This window comes from Artibeus jamaicensis, unplaced genomic scaffold (assembly GCF_021234435.1).
Source record: "Artibeus jamaicensis isolate MK-2021 breed Jamaican fruit bat unplaced genomic scaffold, CSHL_Jam_final contig_373, whole genome shotgun sequence".
Lineage (NCBI taxonomy): Eukaryota > Metazoa > Chordata > Mammalia > Chiroptera > Phyllostomidae > Artibeus > Artibeus jamaicensis.
In genome coordinates, this window is record NW_026521807.1 from 259,379 (window position 1) to 272,953 (window position 13,575).

Consider the following 13,575-nt stretch of genomic DNA (forward strand, 5'->3'; position numbering starts at 1 on the left):
GGAGCTTTATGTCCAATAAATAGTGTACAAAGTTGTTTTTCAGTCAGTCCCTACATGCTAAATAGAGACTGAAGCTTCTTCTTTAACCCCAAGCGGGGATGAGGGTGGCGAGCCCTGCGGGCGCGGTATCCGGTCCCAAGCCTGCGCACTCAAAAACCGCATGAAAGTAAGCACACACCTACTTAGCCAGTTGGGCAATACCTACGACCCTTCCTTTGTAGCGGGTTCTCGTGACTATGCTACCTTCAGGAAGTGGATGCTCCGCGTTGTGCTCGAAGTTCCCGCACTGGCAGGCGACCCCCGCAGCGCTCGCTTCCAGTCGGGACCTGAGCTCCCGGGGCCTGCCTCACGCGGCAGGGAGCGCACCAGAAAGGGCCTCATTCCTTCCTGGGCCAGTCACGGTGACCGAGGGCCTGCAGTGTGCCTGGGGGCCGGTTGGTGGGGAGTCGGATAGGACCGCGTAGAACCGGTTAGCAGCCCCGCGAGCGATCCCATACTTTTTGCTCTTAAGATCTAGAGCCTGTCCACAGTAATGAAGACTCAGAGACGACCCTGCCTTTTAAAAAGTTCCTTGTGCTCTGATGGAGCAAGTAACATCCATTTTTCAGGTTTATTTTCAAACAAATGGCTAGTTTTGCACTCCTCTTTTTCCCAGTAAGAACTCTTTTTGGATAGTCATTAAAGGTCACATAATTCCCTCCTGGTCTCCCTCATGCGCACATTGTGATGATGCTGATGATGATGACAACTGAGGTTTCTATTATCCATCTATGGTGCTGTTCTAAGCAATTTATGCAAATTAGCTGTTTCAATCCTGAGAGCATTAAGGAGGGAGGTGCCATGTCTATTCTGACTTTACAGATGAGGAGAAGGCAAGTGAGGCAAAATAATTTGCTATTAAGCGGCAGAGTCCGAGCTGGGAAGCAGGGGGTCTGTCCTGTTGTTCCTGGTGCTCACAACGGAGGAAATGGGGGCTTCGGGACTGGCATCCAAATGGCTCACCAGACATAATCAGCCCGGCTCACACAACGGAGCTGCCAGTTACCTCAGAAAGGGGTGCTATGAAATCCGCACACACAGTGCCGCCCCAATAGGCCCGTTTGAGTAGTTTGAATCGATCATACCGTAAAGTGGTTGTCCACTAGTCACTCACTTGCTCCACTATCTCCAACTCTCAGATCAAACCCTTTTGTCACAAATCAAACCGTTTCTCTGATGCGGCCTTAAAAACACCTTTAATATAAAACCTGTAATCTTTGTTTTGCATTGTTGTACACGCAGACCATACCTGGCTCTTTTTCTGTCCTGTCCATCTACTACTCTCAGTTAGTCCCTTCCCTTGAATCCTTGCTCTCATCAGCACTCCGGGGCTTCAGAAAGCAATTGCCCAAGGCTGGAGGGCGGCCCCAAAAGGCCTCTACTGAGCACTGCGGCGTGCTCAGCATTCCAGGGGATTACCATATTTTGCCGTGTATAATGCGCTGCTGTGCAAAATGCACACCACATTTTTGGCCCAGACTTTCAGGGGGGAAAAAATCTTTCATTTTAACTTTTTGATTCAATTATTTATTTACTTATATTTAGAAACAAAACCAATGATCACATTGCAGGGTATTATTTTACATACAAGTATTATTACTGCTTTCTAGAACTACATTTTTAACGCATAAGCATAAATCAAAGAATTAAAAACATTTATATAGATACAGAATTAGCACTACACATGTATAGTGAACATCCTTATTTTTCCCTCAAAAATGTGGGCAAAAAGTATGCATTATACATGGCAAAATACAGTAGTTTCCCAGGGCTGCTTTAACAAATTACCACAAACTGGGTGATTTGAAACAGCAGAAATGTATGCTGTCACAGTTCTGGAGGCCAGAGGCCTGAAATCAAGGTGTTGGCAGGGCTGTGCTTGTTGTGAAGGAAAGAATCCTCTGCCTCTTGTAGCTTCCGGTGGTTGCTGCCAGTCCTTGGCACCCTTGGCTTGCAGCTGCACCATTCCAATCTCTGCCTCCATCACTGTGTGGCCTTCTTTTCCTGTGTCTCCTCTGTGTCCAAGCTTCTCTCTTCTTTAAAGATACAAGGCATTGGGTTTATGGTCACTGTAATCCAGTATGACTTCACCTTAACTTGATTTCATATGCAAAAACATGAGTTATTGGGGGGTGGGGTGGGGATATGGTTCAACCCGCTACAGTGGCCCAAAGTCATCCACTGTTAATGAAAATGTATTGCTTGAGTTGAGAATGCAGAGAGATATAAATCACAGTCCCCTGTAACTATAGGGTCAAAGAAAGACCCTATAGTTACAGAGGTAGTCTCTGCACCCTGAGCATAACAAACCAACAAGATAGGACGTGCTAAGGGCCAACTGACTGGGCCAGTCGACAATTAAGGGGCCAAATGTCAGCCATGCTTGAGAAATTCAGCCAAGGTGACAGTCACTGAGGACCCACCTAAAGGACTTCACCTCAAAGGGAGGGTGATCCAAGCACATCCTTGAAGGAAAGTACGAAAAGTAAAGCTGAGGAAGGAGGTCATATCAAAAGCACAGCTCCAAGGGGGGACTTCCACTGCAGAAATGAAAAGCTGAAAGAGTACAAACGTCTACCATAGCAAATATTTTGGGTTGGCCAAAAAATTTGTTGTTTTTTTTTCTCCATAAGATGGCTCTAGTAGTGCTTAGTTGTCTTTAACTTCATTTGAAACAATTTTGTTAGGTTGTAAAAAAAACTCATCAAAATTGGTAAATTTTTGTGTAGCCATTTTAATATTGAAGATGGAAGAAAAGACACAACATTTTGAGCATATTATGGTTTATTATTCAAGAAAGGTAAAAACATGAACAACAATTTAAATAAATAAAAATAATTTAAAAGGGTAAAAATGCAACTGAAATACAAAAAAAGATTTCTGCAGTGTATGGAGAAGGTGCTGTGACTGATCAAATGTGTCAAAAGTGGTTTGTGAAGTTTCATGCTGGAGATTCTCACTGGCCCACACACCGTGGTCCTATAGATTGGGTGAAGTTGATAGCGATCAAATCAAATTGAGGCCAATCGATGTTTTACCATGTGGGAGACAGCTGACATACTCAAAATATCCAAGTCAATAAAGTTATTGGTGAAAATGAAAATTGTGTGTCTCTCTCTTTTTTAAAAGATTTTGTTTATTTATTTTTAGAGAGGAAAGGAAGGAGAGAAACATCAATGTATGGTTGCCTCTCATGCATCCCCTGCTGGGAACTGGCCTGCAACCCAGGCATGTGCCGACTGGAAATCGAACTGCGATCTTTTGGTTCGCAGGCCCACACTCAGTCCACTGAGCTACACCAGCCAGGGTGAAAAATATGTCTCTTATTTTATGGGAAAAAGCATACAGTCTTTTTGACCAACCCGATAAAAATACAATCGATTACTTTAGCTATAATAACAGTATATGGTAAAGTCATAGCAATTAGCATGCTTTAGAAAGTGCTCTCTTCTTTAATTAATTTGGTCTTTGTGAAAATCCTGAGTGTCATCAGAGAAAGGAATATAGTATTTAATAACTGAGGACCCTGGGGCTCAAAGGGATCAAGAAACTTGCCCAGGTCAAACAGCAAACCAGCTGTAGAACTGGTGGGAAACACACTGGTCTTGATATTCCTTATTCAGTAATTTTCCCACCAAATGACGTGGCCTCCTGGGTCAGCCTTCCAGTACTGATCATGTTGTCCTGGCCCAAGGAAAACATGTGGCAAACAGGGTAACCCTGTAAGAAAAGGAAAGCTTCCCTAAAATCCATGAGACTCCCCAACTGGAGCTGTGGTAAACCATGTCTGGACACCTAATTGGTTTCACCAACCTTTTCAAGGATTTTCAAGTGTACGGAAGGTCTTCTCTGGCCTTCAGAGACATCATAGGACCCAGTGGCCTTCTGCAGTGCTCAGCTGGTTATCTTAAGGAGATGAGGGTTGAAGGCACACAGAGACATTGGTAAGAACTTGAGGGGAAACTGACTGCAAAAGACAAGAAATTACATCACAAGACAGTAAGCAGCAGAAACTAACAGTTGAAGCTTGGTGTCTAATCTCACCAGTGTGGAGTCACGCACAGATGACCAGATCTTGGCATGCTTTCTGAATTTTCTGATTAGAGCTGGTAACTATGGCTAGCAGCTGGAAGCAAACAGGAAGTCTAGCCTGGGGCTGTCTAATGACTGAATGCGTTTCCCTGGATTTTCTTTTACTTAGCATGCTCCGTAGTCAAGGTACATTTAAGGAGGAATTGCTTTCGTGTCTAGTGTTAGTCACCAGATTCTCACTTGTGCAGAGTGCTACACTGGTTGCTATGGGAGAATACAAAATATAAAAGACAGCCCGTGACCATGAAGATAATCGCATCTAATTTAGGAGACGCAAGACATATAGATTAGAAATGATGTGCATGGGCCTGCAGTGGAATTCCTAAGCAGTTTGTTATCCCCCAGTTGGCTATTTAGATGCGAAGTCTCAAAACCAGGCCCTCCCCGCTCCCCTCTTCAAAACCATAGCCTGCCCACCTCCATAGCACCTTTTAGCCGTTCGTCCTGATAGGTGGTCATTCTGACATTTATCACTATCTGAAATTAAATCGTTTGCCATTTACTATAGACATACTCTAGACATAATATCCTCGGCAACACGGAATTTGTCATGTTGCTGTATTCCTAGTACCTAAAACAATGTTGGACACTTATTAGGTTCTCATTAAATACTAGTTAAGTAAATGAAGTATTTATTAATCAACAGAGAATGGGCTAAGATAATTTGGATTAATGTAGCGTTTTCTACATTTGCCTTACATAGATAAAACTTATCTAGACACCTGTCAAAAAATTCCTTGGAGATTCTGAGTCAGTAAGCCTGGAGTGAGGCCCAAGAATCTGTATTTTTAAGAGGCACCCTGGGTGATTCTTTCAATGGGGCAGCATAGGACACACCAGATTAATACAGCGAATGATGGCGGGTGGGAGAGAAATGTGAAGTGAGATGAGCAGCTTCCAGAGCTGAGTGGCCACTCACTGGAATCATCTATAAAAAATGCCGACACACAGATGCAGACTCCAGAACAATGGAAGTAGAGTCTCAGGGGGTGGGCATGGGTTGGGGCCAGGTTTTAAAGCTCATCAGGAGGTGCTAATGTGCGGCCAAGGCTCTATGCCCCCGGGGATCAGAGATCTGCAGAAGTATTTTAGCAGAGCTCTGAGTACTGCTGGGCTGTGCTCCAATGGCTTCTAGTTTCTTGTGTTCCTCAGCTGGAACCCTTCTGGTCTGGAAGGGATATGTACAGGGAATTATACAAAAAGCCAACTTGGGGAGAATGATAGTCACTTTCACCGCTGTAAAAAAAAAATGGGTTGTTTAAAGCAACAATGCAATATAATCTCTTGTGCTGCATGGCTATCATGCAGCCGCTTCTCACGAGAGAATAAGGGGAGCCTGGGCAACTTCTCACGATATCAGCAACATATACTCATCTATTAGCAACCCGCATGTGCCAGCCACTGGGCTGCTTGCTTCACACAGATGATCTCATCTGATCCTCACACACATCTTATGAGGAAGGTATGTGCCTTGGGAACTCTATTTATAGACATGGAATGTGACCTAGGCAGGGTCACCAGGTTCCATGACTAGTGAGTGAGGGAGCCAGGACGTCAGCCTAGAGCCCTTGCTCATATCCACTGTCCTACACCGCCTGAACCCAGGCGGGGTCTGAAGGGAACATCACCAAGAGAAGTCCCTGTGGGAGAGGCTGTGCCCACTCATGTCCGAGCCGTTTGCTGGGCTGTGCTCCAACTCCTTCCCTGTCACCATCGGGCCTTCAGGGAAGCCTGCGCCTCCTGCACGATCACTGGGGCGTGTGGTGCTTCCAGGAAAGGTCCGGGTGGGGTGAGGTTAGCATGAGGCAGAGGCATGGGGGTGAGGGCGACGATCAGGGACCAAGCTGACCAGCAGGAGATGGAATTTTTCATAGAAAAGCGGTACAATGGGAGAGCATGACTCTATTCTTGGGGAAATGTGGGAAAAAGTGGAGCAAAGGGGGTACTGACAGTGGTGAGGTCCCTCGGCCTTCGCGCTATACGTTGACTGAGGGGCTCAAGTCACTCGTCTCGGCTTCTAAAGGGAAAGAAGGGCCACGGCTCCAGACTGCTCAGCGCCCCCTGGGCTTGCGGCCTGCACGTACGATCAGTCGTGGCACAGAGCTGGGCTCTTCCAAACGTAACTGACTGCTCCTTTATTTATCCTGGATATCTCTTTGGGAGTGCGGGCACCAAGGACCAGTGTTTTCTTAAACTTCTTCATTTCCATCACCAGCATATCTTTCGGGAACATTTTTAAACAAAGAAACAGTTTTGTTTTGTTCTGTTTCATCCCTACACGACTAATAATGTGTGGGCAACAAGGAACAGAAGAGCCGCGCCGAGACGCCGCTGCGGGGTGGCGGGCGAGGCTGCCCCACCGGCTGCGCACGCGCCTCACCTCTTCCTTCTCTCCAGCTTGGCAGGGACATGACCCGGCTTCCTATCTCAGCCAGGTATCTTGTGAACATCTCAAGACAGGAATGTTAGCTGCTTTTACCTTCAGAAGTACCACTATTTACATTATAGCTTCAAAGGCCTGCATCTACCGTCACTATTTTAAAGACCCTGGCAAAGTAGCCAAAGTGAAAGAATGAGAATTTACAAGTACGTCCGAGGAATTTACAGGTGAACCGGGCAGCCTGCACTTGGGGACCGAGGCAAGTGGATCTGACAAGGCCTCAAATTCTGTTCCTCTTATTTACGTGGGAAAAGAATTAGGGATGTGGGAACATTATGATCAAGTTTAAGCAGAAACTTACCACATTTCTTGGCTTTTACGTATTTAAGAAAGATATGCTCCTTGTTTCCTTTTGTGTAGGCTTCAAAAAAAATGAGATGAAGAAAGTAAAAGAGAGGAAGGCGAACGAAACAAGCGCAGGGGTTACGCGCTGTTAGCCCTCATAATACCGAAAATCCCCAAAGACTTAAAATCCAGGTCCTATGGACACATGCATTCACCTACAAACACCAGGACAGTCCCTGTGAAAACTGAGTTAGGGCAATATCCCATATGAATAAGTATTACTCATTCTTTTCACCTGGAACTCCCTAGACTGAAAAAGAGCAAGGCCAAGAGCAGATACCAATGCGTTCACACCGAAACTCACCCGGCGAAGACATCTACATGCCATTTTCCACCAGCGAGTTGCTCCGTCTTCCCTGCCTGTCAGTCACCAAAGTGGGCAAACACTGATTCCCTCAGAATGTTTACATGGAAGGAGCCAGTAGAGTCACCATCACTCAGAATGATGTTGACGTTGTTTTCAACATTTAACATTTATTTTCAGGCATATATTTTGGTTGAGAGAGAGAAAATACAGGGTACTTCAGAGTGTGATCCTGAAGCTATTTTACCAGGTTCGAATCCCAGCTCTACCACTTGGTAGCTGTGTGATTTTGGGCCAAGTTACTTCATCCTGTACCTCCATTTCCTCACCTGAAAACAGCAGTAATATTTTTTACTTCACAGGTATGGCCAGGATGAAACCAGTTCATACACTGAAAGTGCTTATAACAATGACTGGTATATATTTAGTGCTCAACCCCTTCCCCTCACACACAGGGTGTGTGTTTGTGTTTCTTTACTGGCAATCTGGAGTCTGCACAGGTAACGGCTGTCTGTCACATGGGGATGCACGTCCCTCAGCTAATCAAGGTAGCCCACTTCCCCAGTTAGTGACTGATTGAGGAAGAGGCAGATGGTGCAATTCTGAGACACTGGCTAATTTTCCAGAGTGATGGTGATGTTTGGGAAAGGTTTCTTCCCAAAAGATGTACATTGGGGAAAAATGTTTCTTTTCTTTTTCTAATGATGCTATTTCTGCATGTACACCTGCCTGTAACAGCAGAGCCATCTTGGCACTGTGACGAGAGCTGGAAGAAAGATGAAAACACAGTGACATTGTTGAGCAGAATTAACCAACCCTGAAGTTCCTACCTCTGGACTTCTGTGAAATAATGACTTTTCCTTATTGCTAAATTCATTTTGAGTAGGGTTTTCTGTTATTGTACTTCAAGACACTCGAACTAATACTTCTTGAGCATCTACTATGTTCAAGATATTTTATAGGAAATACAAAATGTAAAACCCTAAATGTGATCATGACACGCTTTCCAGCTGCTCGGGGGAGAGGAAACTAATAACGCCAAGCAGTAAACACCAGGTGCTTGGGTTGAGGTGGTCTGAGAAGGCAACTCCGGAGGTCACACATGAAGACGGGGTGAAAGAATAAGGAGAACATGGATGGGCAGGGAGGAGGAGAACATCCCAGGTAGTATAAACGAAAGCAAGGGGGATTTAAAGATGTATTAGTCTGCTAGGGCCACCATGACAAAATACCACAAACCGGGTGGCTTAAGCAACAGAAAGTCATTTCCCACAGTTCTGGAGGGTAGAAGTCCAAGATCAAGGAGTCAGCAGGCTTGATTTCGTTCTGAGGCTTCTCTCCTTGGTTTTCTGTATCCTAGAGGTGTTGAAGAAGTTAGTTTTATAGGAAGGATGCAAATATCAGGTAGAAGACTAGGTTATTAGATATTCCTTATATGGCTTCGAGGGTTTCATTTAGAACCCAGAATAGGCAAAACATCTAGCAAACCACCCGGTCTCCTCACAGGTGTGATCTGGGTGGGGTAATGTAAGCAGCTCCCTGTACCTCAACCCTAGCTGGAGGGGACCCTTCTGCTGTGCAGCGTGGGCAACACTCAGCATGCCTGGGGCACTGGGTGTCATGTCAGTGTCCAGTGGGAATATACAACTTTAAACAGCCTCGGAAAATTAAATTTAAGAATTTGATCACTACAATGAAAACTTAGAATTGCAAGATTTCTTATAAATTTTTTTCTTATAAATTTAGAATGTGTGACTTTTATAAATTATAATCACTAAATAAAACATGCTTTTAAAGTTTTTTCTTTTGTAAATTGTATTTTCTTGATTATGCTATCATAGTTGTCCCAATTTCTCTCCCTCCCCCCCCAGGCTCCCCACTCCCTCACGCAAGCCCCACACCATTGTCCACGTCCATGGGTCATGCATACATGTTCTTTGGCTACTATATTCCCTGTGTTGTACTTTACACCCCCAAGACTATTCTGTAATGAGCAATTTGTACTTCTTATCCTTTCACCTATTTTGCCCATTCCCCTGTCCCCCCTCCCATCTGGCAACCATCAAAACGTTCTTTGTATCTATAATTCTGTTTCTGTTCTGCTTGTTTGTTTTTTCTTTAGTTTTTAATTTAATCTTTATTTTTTCCATTACCATTTAGTCCCATAATACCGCTCCCCCCAGCAGTCCCCACACTGTTGTCCACGTCCATGAGCCTTTTTTCCTTTTTGCTCAGTCCCTCCACCCCCTACACCCACACCAGCTGTCATCCTGCTCTCCATCTATGAGTCTGTCCCCATTTTTGCTTGTTCACTCAATTCTAAATGTGAGTGAAATATGGTATTTGTTTTACTTTTAGATGCAATTGTTAATAGATACGTATTTATTGACATTATATTGTTTATATTTTTTATCTTCTTTTTAACAAAGACCCTTTAACATTTTATATAATACTGGTTTGGTGATGATGAACTCCTTTAGCTTTTTCTGATTTGGGATGCTCTTTATCTGCCCTCCAATTATTAATGATTGCTTTGCTGGGTACAGTAATCTTGGTTGTAGGTCCTTGCTTTTCATCACTTTGAATATTTCTTGCCAATTCCTTCTAGCCTGCAAAGTTTCCTTTGAGAAATCAGCTGAAAGTCTTATGGGAACTCCCTTGCAAGTGACTAACTGCTTTTCTTTTGCTGCTCTTAAGACTCTCTTTGTCTTTAACCATTGGCATTTTAAGTATGGTGTGTGTTGGTGTGGGGCTCTTTGGGTTTATCTTGTTTGGGATTCTCTTCTTCCTGGACTTGTATGTCTATTTCCTCCACTAAGGGAAGTTTTCTGTCATCAGTTTTTCAAATAATTTCCAATTTCTTGCTCTCTCTCTTTTCCTTCTGTCACCCCCATGATGTGAATGTCGGTACACTTAAAGTTGTCCCAAAGGCTTCTTACATTATCCTCATTTCTTTGAATTCTTTTTTCTTCTTGCTGTTCAAATTTTTTTTTGCTTCCTTATATTCCAGATTTAATTCTCAGCTTCACGCACTCTACTATTGATTTCCTGTAAATTGTTCTTTATTTCAGTTAATGTATCCTTCATTTCCAACTGGATTTTTTTATGCTGCTGAGGCTCTAAGTTCCTTGAGCATCCTTATAACCAGTGTTTTGAACTAAGCATCTCGTAACTTGCTTGTCTCCTATTTTCTTTAGTTCTTTTTTCTGGAGTTTTGTTCTGGTCTTTCATTTGAGCCATGTTTGTCTCCTCACTCTAGCAGCCTCCCTGTGCTTGTTACTATGTATTAGGTAGGGCCGTTATGTCTACCTAAATTATATTATACCTACTATACTATGTCTACCTAATTATATGTCTACCACACTTGGTAGAGTGGCCTAATATAGCAGGTGTCCTGTAGGTCCTGTGGCACAGCCTCACCTTTTACCCAAGCTGGGTACTTGAGATGTGCCCACTCTGTGGGCTGTGTACATTCTCATGTTGTAATTAAGCTTTGATTGCTATTGGCATGTCCAAGGTCAGTTACCAACTGTGTCCTATCCAGGGTTACACAGCATAAGCTACAAAGCAATCTGACAATGGCTGCTACTTGTGCTGGGCTTGTAGGTGCCCAGGTGAGGCCAAGCTTGAATCAACACTACCACTACTAGTGCTGGGCCTAGAGCAACTTAGTTAGAAGTGTGACTCTTGCTGAAGCCAGATGCTGCTTGTTTGAGAGAATTTAGGAAAATCTGAAACATGGGCCAAGACAAGCCATTTCCATTTGTATGGAAAAGCCACTGAAAACAGCTTGAGTGTGCCTGGAATTTGGGTGGGGCAAGTCCACAGGAAATCACCACTATGGGGCAAGTAGTGTAAGCCAGATATGGCACCCACCTGCTGGCTCTGTGGCTCCGTGTGGGGAGGGTTCATAAAAGGAATAGTGGCCTCTGCCAGCACTTCTGTCTAGGAGAAAGCTTTCCCCCAGTGCTTGCTCTGATGCCAGACAATTCAGTTCCTCCCTGTATGTCTCTGGTACTTTTCAATCTGCTGCCCCCATGCTGGAGCTCAGAGGGAGTAAGTCTTAGTAAGTCCGTGTATGGACCCTTTAAGAGGTACTGCCAGGGAGTCCAGCAGTTTCTGTCTTCCATAGTCTCAATCTCCACTGGTTTTTACAGCCAGGAGTTATGGCAACTTCCTTTCCTGGCACTGGAACCCTGGGCTGGGGCTAGGGCGGCTGGGACCCTTCGCTCCCAAGATATCCATCCCAATTTTTATGCACTACACATGGGTGTGGGACCAGCCTGTTCCATGCCTCCCCCTCCCCTTCCAGTCTCAGTGCAGCTTCTTCTTTAATTCTGTAATTGTAGGATTTCCACTTAGCTTTGATGGTTCTATAGTTTAGTTGTAATTTTGATGTGGTTGTGTGAGGAGGCAAGCCGTGTTTACCTATGCCACCATCTTGACTAGAAGTCCTATTCTTTAAACATTTTTTAAAATTACAAATGTGCTTTTTTTAAGTTTAAAGTAAACTGCAAAAGTATACTTCCACCAGTGATTATTAAGTATAAATTGGCAGTTACAAAATAGTAAAGAGGATATAAAGTACAGCACAGGGTATATAGCCAATAATATTGTAACAACTATGTATGTTGCCACGTGGGTACCAGCCTTATTGAGATGATCAATTCATAGTTGTATAAATACCTAATCACTATGTTGTACTCCTAAAACTATTATAATATTGAATGTCAACTGTAACTAAAAAATAAATTTTAAAAATATCTCTAGGGACTGTCAGTGCATAACTTTATTTGCAGTCTTCCAGAACTTTTACTCAACAGGGCCCAGCCCCAACAGACACTTAGGCAAATACTCATTCACATAAAATATATACAGCATATGTAACATATGTATATTTATATAGCTATATATTATACATGCACTCACAGGCATATCATTTTTGTTTATTTAAAACAGCCAGTATCTGTACTAAGCATTTTCTAACAATTTGCCTTTTTTCCCACCTATATGTATAATTTTCATGTTAGTACATATAGTCCCTACGGGCCCATGTTTTAAATATCTCCTTAAATAATAAAAGCTGAACAGAATACCTCATGTAGAGTATCCAAGAATGTTTTTAGAAAAATTAGGAGAATCTAAGACAATTATGATGGAATAATAATTTTTTTTTCAATTGTCAAACATTATAACTTGAAGGGGCATTATATCCTGATTATATGCTGAACATTTTCACGGGGCTTTCAAAAGAAGAAAAATAAAATGATCTAATATAATAATGTCTTTATACTTTTATTAATAGGCTAATCTTTCCAGGTGCTTTCTTTTCAGATATTTACAATACTTTATCTGACTAGAAAAAACACACACATAATACCAGTTTCAAAATTTGCCAAAGGGTACATGTAGTTAAAAGTCTTCCTTTCCCCCTAGTTCCTCAGTTCCATAATTTTTCTCCTTACAGGTAGTTTTTAATGATAAAGACATTTAAAATTCTATGCATTTAAAATAAGAAATATCAAACAAAAACAACACTGTATCTCCTCTCCCCCCTCCTCAAAATTTTAGTACTCGCTACAGTAGTTTTCATTGCAACTTTGACTTCTCTACCCAGTGAGAAGGAAGGGACAGAGTTAGTCCACAGAAGCAAGCAGCTTATTTGGGAGTCTGGGGTGATGATTAACAAGTGAAGAATAACACAGCAATCAAAGGGTTAAGACAGGCCCCTGGGAAAACATATAATGCTCTTGAATATATCTCTTTAAAAAACCTTCATGAAAATGTAGTGAAAATCACAGATGAAGTAATTCTATTTAGAATAATTGGCTCCCAAGTCAACACTTAATTCATTTTTTTCTAAGACTCAGCACAGTTACAATTCTAGCTATGCAAATTTTATTAAACCTAAAATAAACCTGAAATAATTTTAAATTTTTATTTCAAGATAAATTTCAGAGTAAATGGGGAAAGGTATTAGGACTCTAAGTTCTTGTCTGAAGCAGATTCACTTTATGCAGGCCTTCATCACTCTTGTTTGTATCCTTACTTCCCTTAAGGAATAACTGTTATTTACACTAAAGTAGAGGTGTTTAGTGAAAGAATTAGTTTTAAATTTACATTAGTAAAAAGAAAGCCAAAGAGTCAAAATGGTTTGCTTCAAAATTGACTTTATTTGAATGGCAAAAAATTATTCATCTTGCTTCAGTAGTTGAAAACTTATGTTTTTTCTTACAATAATAAACACACATCATAAGTGCGGGTTAAAACAGGCCCACCAGATTGCAAAGATCAGATATGAACATCAGTTAATAATGTAAACTAATACCTAATACATTATTAAGAAAAGAAGGCT